The 11,575-nt window shown below is 43.2% G+C and overlaps 1 long non-coding RNA gene across 2 annotated transcripts; it reads right to left on the reverse strand.

Moving 5' to 3' along the window:
* Positions 1-7,098: 7,098 nt before the first annotated feature.
* LOC138923385 (uncharacterized) lies at positions 7,099-10,736 on the reverse strand. 2 transcript variants are annotated; one of them, XR_011436908.1, is made up of 3 exons: positions 10,536-10,736; positions 9,784-9,953; positions 7,099-8,386 (listed from the first exon to the last, which is right to left on the reverse strand). It is a non-coding gene; the product is annotated as an uncharacterized lncRNA (long non-coding RNA). The 2 variants fall into 2 exon arrangements; XR_011436907.1 differs by lacking the exon at positions 10,536-10,736 and having other exon boundaries at positions 9,784-10,299.
* Between the last annotated feature and the right edge of the window lie 839 nt (positions 10,737-11,575).

Here is an 11,575-nt window from a genome sequence, read left to right on the forward strand (position 1 = left end):
TCGTGTGCTACTAGAAGTAGTAAGTGCTCAATAAATGTTATTAGTTTACCACAAGCATTGTGCTAAGCATTTTATATTTATCATCTCTTGAAACTTCATAACCATACCACAAGTTGGGTACTTGTACCCATCACTACCCCCACGTTGCAGGTGAGAAAACTGGGGTCGAGAGAGGTTCAGTGTTTTGCTCAAAGTCTCACAGTTAGCACATGGTTGACTCAGTGCTCATGACAACTGGATGCAGAACTCATCATAATTGCTGCAACATATGAATATCTAGGATCACAGCTGTTTTTTTCCTCAAACAATGTGGGCTCTGGCTTTGGCAGAGTTTGAGTAGGATTTGACCATTATTCCTTCGCGGTGTTCTGACAATAGCACAGACTGCCTCAGCATGTAGCGAGCTGAACATCAGAGAAGGGAACCCAGTAGGTGTAGAATGTTCACCGAGAGAAGGTGCCTCTGATCCAGGGTGAAACCATCAGCCTTGGGTCCTTTCCAGTGCCCGCTGTCTATCATGCTCATGACTTGCTTTCCATGCCTTTTGTCTTGCCTTTCGATGCACTGATTTTGGCTCTCCCACTTGTATCTCTCAGATTGTGGTGTCTCTTGGTGTCACTAAGGTTTATGTGGCCATGACCACACTGCTAAGCTGCCTTCACAGGATACATGAATTCTGGAAAGAAGGATTTCTGAGAGTGTAACCTTTCTTTTTCTCATCCCAGTGAACCCGGCAATAAACAGCATGGAAAGAACAAGACTTTTGCTTGAGTCCCAGCTTGTATAACAACATGACCTGGGCTTATTGTAGGGTGTTGAGACCATTCAAAATGAATGACCATGAATTGGCTTGGAAGCTGCCTGCCACACAGAAACCTAGCAGCATGCTCGAAGTGCAGATTATTTGAAGAGGAAAGGACTTGGTTATCAACTTGGTGATCACCAAATTGGTTATCAAAATGGTTACCATTTTGAAACATGAGAAAAACCAGAGAGAACAAGCAAGTTGCTCAATGTCCCACAGCAAGTTGGTACTAAAACTTTGACTGGGACACCTCTTCCTGGGAGATATTCCTGAAGGGTCCTTTCATCCTTCTATCCATTCATCCAACAAACTCTGTTAAGGGTCTTCTTTGCTGTTGTCTGTGTTAGATGATGGAGATTCAAAGACCAAGACTCCCCAGTCCCTGTTTTTTTGGAGCTTATGATCTAGCAGCGAGGAAGACATGTATCTAACAATTACATTAACTTGATAAGTGCTGTAATAGAGACATTTAGATCCTATGGAAACAGAGAAGAAAGTGGTTGAATTTCCAGGGAAGATATCCTGGAAGGAGTTACGTTAGAACTAAACCTTGTAGGATGAGCAAGAGTTTGTTAGGCAGCCTAGAGGGAGAGAGAGGAGCAATTTAAGAAAATGGCACAGATATGTGAGAGGCTGTGTGGAGATGAGAGAGAAAGCCCTCACGTCACACGGATGTCGAAAACAGAGACAGAAAAAGCTGAACAAGTAGAAACACTGGCTCCTCAGAGAAACATTTGAGATGAGGGCCTCTTTGGGAAAACTACACAGAGGAATCCATGGAAATGTGGTCAATCTGGAACAATCGTCTTAAAGCAACCTAAAATATCTAAGGACCCATCTGTCTAACTTGCCGTATCTCGTTTCACATCAGTCGATCTTCTAAGATGGTTGCTGGCATCAAAAAGAACGTGAAAAGTCATAAGTGAGGGGAGGACCAGGGAAGCATAGCATTTCCTTGAATAGATTCTTCTGTAGAGGCAGCTTAAGAGTGTGGTCAAAGCTTTATATAACTTTGTGACACCAAGAGACACCATAATCTGAGAAAGACAAGTGGGGAAGCCAAGACTAATGTCTCGAAAGCCAAGAGGCCAGCTAGAGAAACAAGCCCCATGAACCATATTTGCTTGCGCCACAGGTTTGCAATGTTAGTGACTCCATCCGAAGCTCCAAGAGTCCTTTCAACTGAGTCCATCCTTGTATATGTAAAAGGTTTGTTTCAAGGGGGTCCAAAGGTTGCCGTGAGTGAAAAATATGCTCCATGTGGTTAGGGTGGTAATAGAATGGTTAGCTCACTCCCACTCCGAGAAGGCCCAGAGACCTCAAGGAACTGACAAAGCTAAATGGTCTCCTCATCAAAGCTGTGGCGTGATGCCAGTAAAGCCAAAATGAGGAGTTTCTAGTTCCAGAAGTGGCCACATGTCTCTTTGAGGAAAGAGTGACTGGATTTGCTTTTTCCTCAGCATCTATCTCTGCCTAGACATGCTTCATTTTTTTCCCCCAAAAGATTTGCCTCAGGTCAGCTGGAGAGAGGAGTTTTGCTTAACTCAAGATTTGGCGCAGACAACCAGAGTGGAATAAATTTTGAAAGATCCAAAATGTGGGGTCTGGAATGACCAGCCAAAGTTATTGAAATTTTTTTCCACATAAAGTCAGGAACTACTTGAAAGGTAATAGGGAGTCTATGCTGCCTATAATTATTTGATGCATATAAGGAGCTACAGAGCTCCTAATTTTAAGTACATATGCACTGTGATGGTTAACTGTATGTGTCAATGTGGCTGGGCCATGGTGCTCAGATATTTGGTCAAGCATTATTCTGGATGTTGCTGTGAAGGTGTTTATTGGATACAAATAACATTTAAATTGGTGGACTTTGAGGAAAGCTGATTACTCTTCATGGTGTGGGTGGGCCTCATCCAATCAGTTGAAGGCTTCAATTGAACAAAGACCGACCTCCCCTAAGCAAGAAGGAATTCTGCCAGTAGGCTGCATTTGGACTGGAAGTGCAACTCTTCCTGGATCTTCAGGCTGCCAGCCTACTCTGCAGATTTTGGACTCCTCAAGTCTCCACAATTACATAAGCCAATTCCTTAAACTAAATCTCTCTTTCTCTAGATGATAGATAGACAGACAGACACACTCCGTTGTGTCTGTTTCTCTGGACAGCATTGACAAATCTATACACATACGTAGTCATATCTTCATTCATTTAATCCTCATAAGCACTTTACAATCTGGCTATTATTATCTCTACTCTACAGGTGAGAGAATTGACAATCAGAAAGATTAGATAACTTGATCAAGATATCACAGCTTACAAGAGACAGAGCTAGGACCTGAACTCAAGTCCGTCTACCAAGAGATTGTACTCAACTCCCCAAGTGATGACAAGTAACTATGCAAAATGAAAGAAATTAAGTGGCAGAACATGCAAAGGCAGAAGACCCACAAGTGTGGAATCATCTCCCAATAACCATCACAAGGAAATCATTTACAATTGGAAAAGACAGGCTGCTGGAAGATTCTGGGCTGCTCTGGCAAAGGCAAGCACAATCCAGAGCCTTCTCTCTCCCCGTCTCTGCCCGTTGCCCACACTGCTTTGACGGGTTTTAGCTGATTCTGGACGTGGTCTGGAAGGAGAGAAAATTCATGGCAGCCCAAAAAGAGGACAATTAGGTTTCACGTTAGCTTCCTTCATGACTTCATCATTGACTGTTTCCCTTTGTTGAAATATTTTAGAAAATTACCCCAGACAGATTTTTGGAAATGTGGGACTCAGAGATTTTTTAATGAAGGACATTCCACTGAGAGCAAGCCTAAATATTGACTCATCAGAGGAAGGATGTTCTTGGGGTAATGCTGATGGATACTGGAAGCTGATTCCTAGCTCTGCAATTTTAATCTGGGTGGACATGGATATGCAGCAGTTCCCCAAGTTTCTCCTGAGATCTCCAATGTCCAGTTTAGACAAGGCTGGAAGAGGACGATTGGTCACCCCACTCTCTCTGGTCTTCTTCCTTTACCTGGCCGTGCTCTTAGCTTTCTCCCAACACACTTTGCTACTGACATGACTGAGAAACATTCTCCCAGCTTTGACTGGGGGCTAAACTTGCCATTCCCCTGCTTAGAAACAACCAACTCAGAGAGCGCCTGAGGATGAAGTCATGGGAGCATCTTTGTACCTAGAGACAAACATTCCATTATTTCAGCATTTGCATGCCCCCCCATTCTCCATTAGCTTAGGTAATCAGTGTTGACCAAAGGATTGTCCCCCTTGGTCTCCATAGTGTGAAGATTTATTTCCAGCATCCTCCAGATTTTCCACTGATGTGTTTGCATCCCATACGTATCTCAGCCCTCTCCAACTTTGATTCTGTTTTGTTTTTATTTTTCCTTTTGTGTAGTCTCTCAGTAGTCCCTGATGGCTTGTGTATGTGATTTCATATCACGAGAATGGTGTCACCATAGCGATGCAGCATTAGGGTGTATCATAAATCAACCACAGTTTGGGGCAACGATGACAAGTGTGATTTATAGGCTATCTCAGCTCTGATTCCCATATAGCTATTCTCTGATTCACAATTATTCCTCGGAGGAGAGAAAAGTAAAAGAAAGTGCAGTGTGGGTGGTAGCTTCCCTCCTCAGAAATTCGTGATAGTCATCATCTCCATATAGGAAAGCAGATATTTATGCTTTCCAATGGATGAATGTTATCCATGGCAACTTGGAAACCGTCAGAGCTGGAAGAAGTGAGTCAATGCAGAATAATTTTCCCTTGACCTGGGTAAAACTCATTTTACATATTGGTCAAGAGAATTAGAAAATTGCCAACAATTTACGGCACCATGAACCACTAGGATGTAACCTAAACTATCAATATATAAATTTCACACATAAATATTGGTGATCAACTTTTGTTGACATTGAGTGGAAGCAGAAAATGTGATTGATTTTACCAAAAAGCACTTCTATTTACACACATATGACTTTTGGCCTTTCAGCCTTAGCTAGGGTGGACTATAAAGTTTATCTTCCAAATTGGAATATCTTTTTGAGTCAAAGGGGGTGCTTTTAATTATTCCACTCAACAGAGTCAGTCCCTGGCAAACTTTAGCCTGCTGTGAGCTGATCAAGTGTCACAGTGATCACTGTGTCGTCTGCCCCAAGTCCAGATCCTTAAAGAGCAGAGATCAAGATACCACAGCTTTCTTTGCTGAGAGGCCATCTTCTTCCCGGTTAGGGGCCAAGAATACGTCTGCATCAAATGAATCACACATTTTGACATAAATTCATCCAGGTGTCTGGTATACGGTAAGCACTCAATAAATTATATTTAAAAGTATATTTTAAATATTAAAATGAATATAATCTATCATGGTTTAGATAGCTGGAATCTCTTGCAGATGGTCAAATCAGCAGTTTTGGGGGACACTTTAAGATTCTGTCTTATTATTTTCTCACTAGACCTCTTTTCGTGCTTTTCCAATGTAATCTTATCTAGAACCTGAATATATAAAAGAGATAAAAGCAATTAAGTTTGTGCAGTTTGAAGGAAAGCTCTTTAGCATCTGCAGTCCCACTAAAGTACCACTTCCAATCCAAATGGTTTACTTGGAGTAAAATTTGAACACTACAACTCTAACTAAACCCTGATTAAAATGTTAAAATATCACCTAAACATGATTTGGAGAAAGAGTCTTGATATTTTAGTCAAGTTCAGAAGTGCATTAAGGGAAAATCAAGAAGAAATATTTGGCATTCACTAGGTTTTTGGTTTTCTTTTAATTTCAACGCCTATGATATAGCAAGTTGAATCCTGAGCAATTCCTTCAGCTGAACTTCAGAGACAGAACAGAACAGAAAGAGAAAAAGACCACTGCTATTTGTACCACTTATCTTCAGACTCTTTCAGACCTAAGAAAACATTCGAGGGAAAACACATTTTCTCAATGAGCTCTATGACATTTTTCTTCAACTTCTCCTCTGCCTGACCTGCCAATTCCTTGCTTCGACTCCCTAGGCTGCATTGATAAGTTGTTCTTTGTAACATTGTCTGAAATGTAAGTAGGTGCTTCCATTTCAATGGGATCCCAGAAGATTCCACAGGATGTTCCTGTTAGGGATTGTGAGAGTTGGAGGAGAGATTTGGATTCATTGACTCAGTCTAGGAGAGGTTTCTTTCTCAAGTTCCACAAAGCCAGAGCTGTCAGCTGCAGGTCTGTGCTAACATCACAATAGGGCCGCACCCAGAAACTTGCCATACCCAATGCTCTGGGAAGCAGTTAGCCAAAGGCTAGGCCACACTGGGGCTTCTCTCCCATCCTACATACCCCTTTCTGTCTCAGTGCATCTTAGCGTGTCACTGTGTTAGTTATCTATTGCTACATAACAGATTACCACAAACTTAGGGACTCAAAACAACATGCACTTATTATTTCACAGTTTCTATGGATCAGGAATCCAGGCACAGCTTAACTGGGCCCTCTGCTTCATGGTCTCTCATAAGGCTGCAATCAAGGTTCTGGCCATAGCTGGGATCTCATCTAAAGGCTCAATTGGAGAAAGACTGGCTTCCAAGCTCGTGTGGTTCTTGGCAGAATTTAGTTCTGGAGGACTGTTGGGTTGATGGCCTTAGCTCCTATCTGGCTATTGGCAAGAGGTTATCCTCAGGACCTTGCTGTGTGGCCTCACCCTTAGGGCAACTCACAACATGGCAGCTTGCTTCATCAGAGCAAGAAAGTGAGTCAGAGAAGGAGAGAGAATACAAGACAGAAATAACAATCTTTTATAATCTGATCTTGGAAGTGACATACCCTGTCACTTCACAGGCCCTGCCCACACTCCACAGGAAAGGATTACACAAGGATGTGTGTGAGTACTAGGAGGTGAGGATCATTGGGGGCCATCTCCGAGTACACCTGCCACAATCACTGTTTGCTCTTAGGGACTTATCTGAAGCAGAGGCTGAACCAGAGGTTGGTGCATTTCCAAACAAGACATTCAAGTCCTATATCTCTAAACTATTCTCCAGCCTCCTCACATCCCACTCCCCTTTGTAAGCCCTTCCTTTCCTCTGCAAGCACTCCAAGTCTACCAAGCCCCACGGCCTTCATGCCTCTTGTTCTCACTACCTAGAAAGCTCTTCCCTCAGGTCTACCCAGGCCCCTGTTGAAATGTCACTTCTTCTTAAAGGTCTAACCTGAACACCTATTGAATACGTACTTTTTGAGCTCCTGCTATGTGTTAGGCGTTCTATGGGACTCCATCCAAAAAATAAGAAAAAACCCAGAATCTGTGACCTCAAGGAATTCTTTATTTAGTGGAAGAGACAAACACCTAACTAGCACTCAACAGACCGTATTGCAATTTACTATGAGAGAGGTAAGGGCAGGACGCAGAAGCAGGAAACTGGGAAGCCTGACTTGGTTGGGAGAAACCCACTGAGTTGTCTGAAGTTTGAAGCCAAACTCCTCAGCACGGCACAGAAAACCTTCACAACTGGTGTCTTTTCAGCCCCGTTTCTTCTCACTGTATGGTCCCGTCACAAAGAGAAAAACAGTCAGATACGGTGTCCATGCTGTTCTTGTGTGTGCTCCCCTCCATGGGTTATTCCCTCTGTCAAAAATATCCCTTCTTGCTTGTTAAACTCATATGCATCCTTAAAAGAGTCAAATCAAATGCCACCCTCATCTTAGCTCAGGCTGCTATAGCAAGGTACCACAGACACGAATGGGTGACGACACACATTTATTTCCCACAGTTCTGGAGGCTGAGCAGTGCAAGCTCGAGGTGCCTGCAGGTTTGGTTCTTGGAGAGGGCTCTGTTCCTGGCTTGCAGACAGCCGCCTTCTTCTCACCGTGTCCTCACATGGCAGAGGGAGAAAGCTCTGGTGTCTCTTCCTCTTCTTATAAGCCCACCCTAATCCTACCATGAGGGCCCCAGCTTCACGGCCTCATCTAAACCTAATCACTTCCCAAAGGCCCTATCTCCAAATACCATCCCACTGGGGACTTAGGGCTTCCACATATGAATTTTGGGGGGACACAAACATTCGGTCCATAACAACCTCTTTTAGGGAAACTTCCCCACGTTCCCAGAAACTTAAGCAGCTACACGCACTGTGCTTCTGTAACATTTTGGACTTAACTTGAACAGCATGTATTATCTTTGTGAACGTGACTTATTAAACCAATGAGCACCTTGGTGGCAAACTCTGGGTCTTCCTCGCTGGCACCTCTGGTGGGTACAGGTCAGCTGGGCACCCGGCAGTGGGCAGTAGATGCCTGGGAAGAGCACATTAGAGAGCAGAGAAGCCCTTCTCTACAACGGAGGCCATTGCTCACCCACCTTGATCTCTCCTTTCAGCTCACGTAAACGCCAGCTGAACTTCCAGCTGCCTGAATCTTAGCAGGAATATTTGCAGTTCTCGGCCATCCTGTAGCTGGTGAGGAGTTCCAACACATCCACCCAGAAATCAGACTCCTGAACACCCCCAGCACTTCAGAGTGTTCAGTATGTTATGGTCTTTGAACCCCAGGCTGAATTGGATACATCTGTCTTCCAAAGAACTTAAATTCCAGCCTGAAAATCGGAGAGGAAAATAGTGTCCTCACATTCAGAAGGTGGGTTCCTGAAGTGTGAATTTTTCTGTCTGCTTAGGGTTGCTTCCTTACTGTTCTGACCCTCAGGCTGATGTTTTTCACTTCATCATCAGTGTTCTCAAAGGAATTGCTTTACTGCCAAGGTTCTCTGTAATCTTTAAAGCACAAACTTACAACTGCAATCATATTTTATATGCAATTTCCAATGTATTTCAATGTAGTGAAGACATGCCTTTCTAATGCTTTAAAATTGAATATGTTTAGAAAGTCTCACTCTACAATTATTCCTGTCCCTTTAACCCAGCCCCTGATATTGATGGTGATAAGAAAAAATGGCAGGGACAAAAATTACCATTTTGAGTATTTATTATATGCCAAGAACTATACCAGATGTTTCCTACACAAATATGTTTGTTTGTTGCCATTTTATCCTTGAAAACCATCTGAGGCTGATATTACTAATACATCTGGCAAATGAGAAAATTTAGGCTCAAAGAAGAAACTGAGGCAGATGGAGAAAGTGTAAATGTAGGGGAGGCCAGGAAGAGGCCTCAGGTCCTAGCAAACCATTGGTCGGAGGCTCCCCTCAGTTTTTCTTCCCCATTCTGTCTCCTAACATCCAATCCTTGGGGATAGTAAAGTCTTTTGTTCTCAATGAGAAATGAAGTAAGTGCAGCCTTGGTTGCAGAATCAGTGACTTACAATCACACTAAGATACAAGTGACCAATAACACTATGTTTTTTGAGGACAGGTTTCAGTCCTCAAAGTCCCTGGATGACTGAAGAGGAAGGAAGGGATCATGTCTTCTCTCATTAGAAAATGACCCAGACAACTAAGGTTTGCTGGACTGAGGATAAGAGCAGACTGATAACCGTGACATTCTCCCATAGTTTGGTCCTGTTATTCATTCCTTCATTCACTCAGCAAGTATTGTTATGTCTGTCCATTGTACAGGATTAAATAAAATGCCTAACTTAAACAAACACCCCTCGACATCTCATACGGAAGTTTCTAAGAAATGAAATGTTTCAATAAGTCACCAACAACCCATTCTGTTTCTACACACATGACTAAGAATGTGTGTCTTTATGTTATTCAATAAAGAAGAATGAACCCACGTAAATCATTCTTTCACAATTTTGCGAGGCCTCAGAGTAGATCCCTATGGACATCTCTAACCCTCACACCTCTTCTCTTTGTGTAACTGAGGCCACTGGAGACCACCCCAGGCTCTAGGACCACTCTAGAGCCATTGAAAAGGGGACTTAAGGAGACTTCAGTTCAATAGTTGATATGTGGCTCTGCTCAGAGACCCTGCCCTACCCTGTGACCCAGCGCCCATGGCCCAGCGCTGTTCTGATAAAGGCATGACCTACCTGCCTCAGGACTGCGGCTGTGCTCTTTGTTTTTCCTGTTCCATTTTTTTGCAGTGGCTCCTCCCACTTGTTGTCGTGCCTCTGGGTTGCTGGGTGCCTGCTTGCATTTCTTGGTATTGCCTCTTCTCATGAAGACATGTGGTGGAGTGGAATCTGTCATACGTCCTCTGCTTCCATTGAAAAAAAAGAGTGGAGAAATACTCTGACTTCAGAGCTGCATCGTAATTTTTCCTTAAACAAAAATTAAACTGTCTTCTTCAAATGGCAAAAAAAAGCTTCCAGTTAATAAAAGATTCTGAATGAAAATTCTAATATTCTAATACCCAAACCCTCAATGGTCAATGAATATTTGTCAGTGCTGATCTGAAACCCGCAGAACAAATATTCCGCGTGTGGCAGAATAGCAAATGCCATGAACGCCAGGGTTTTCTACGAGTTGGAAATGAATTAATGTCCATAAAACTTCAAATCATACAGATTCTCTTCATCAGAAAAGAAAAAAGAAAAACAGAATATACAGACAGTCATCGTCAATGCCACAGTGTCAGTTAGTAACATTTGGGTCATCTGAAATAAAATGTCCAATACAGAGATAGATAGATAGATAGATGATAGGTAGATAGATAGATAGATAGATAGATAGATAGATAGATAGATCATTGATGATTAGTTTTGTTTGAATGAGCTATCTTCCTTCTCCATCACTACCAGTACTCAGAAGTCATCATAAAAAGGGACCTGACGCTACAGACCAGCTAAATATTGGAAAGCAGATTTCAGTATGAGGAGCTGCGTCCTTCTCTCCATGTGCAGTCACCGACCAGGATGGGAATATGGAATCTGAAGAAACAGATGCTTTATTCCGGGGAAGGTCCACTCCTCAGTAGGATGTGGGTGGAATCAGAGCCCTGGTCATCAGCAGCCCTCTAACTCTTCTTGACTCTGGACCCCTCGAGGAGCCAAGCGTTTAGTTTGTTTTGCCTTCTTGAGAAATCAAAAAAAAAAAAAAAAATGCAAGGCAGAAGTGAGGCCAGTGGGAGGAATTCAGCTACCTACATTTTGAGAGCCAAGCTTGGAGGAGTATGTCTGATTCCCTTCCTCCCACCCCGTCCACCCCTCCCAAGGCTGGCCAAGGCCCATTTGGAGTGAGGAAAGACAAAAGAGTGGCTGGGAAGGAAGGTGGAGGAGGTGCTGACAGTGAGTTATAGCTGCCTACACAGTGAAGGCTGCAGCTAAGGGGAAAAAATCTGAGGGGCAGGCCCTGGGGAGGTGAAGATGATGCAGACAGTAGTCCAGGGAGGAGCAGGGTGGGAGTGTGGAGGGCATTTTGCATTAGATTAATAGAGGCAAAATGGAGAACATGAAGGAATAGCCACAGGTCATAGGATATAAGCTCCACATAAAAATCAAAGAAATTGCCTTCCTCCAGGTTGAGGAGAGGTTGGCCTGCTCATGAGTCTCCCACCAAGATGACATGTGAACTTTCCTCCTTAAAGAGCCCAGAGAGAAGCTTGGGGAGTGCAAGCTTCTGTTTGTGCAACTTTGCTCAAAATATATCACTCATCCTCAGGGCTGCCTCTATGCTGGTAGCCTCCTTGCAGAGACACAGGCGCTCAAATAAAATAGATGCTCCTCTGTTGACTGATCCATGGCAAGAATGCAATCACACACCAAAGCAGATTATAAATAGAGGCAGTATTCTTTAAGCACCTACTATGTGTCAACCATTTCCACGCTGTAAGCTAGGCATTCTTATCCCCATTTCATAGATGAAAAGACTGAGGCTCAGGGA

This window comes from Equus caballus, chromosome 3 (genome assembly GCF_041296265.1).
Source record: "Equus caballus isolate H_3958 breed thoroughbred chromosome 3, TB-T2T, whole genome shotgun sequence".
Taxonomy (NCBI): domain Eukaryota; kingdom Metazoa; phylum Chordata; class Mammalia; order Perissodactyla; family Equidae; genus Equus; species Equus caballus.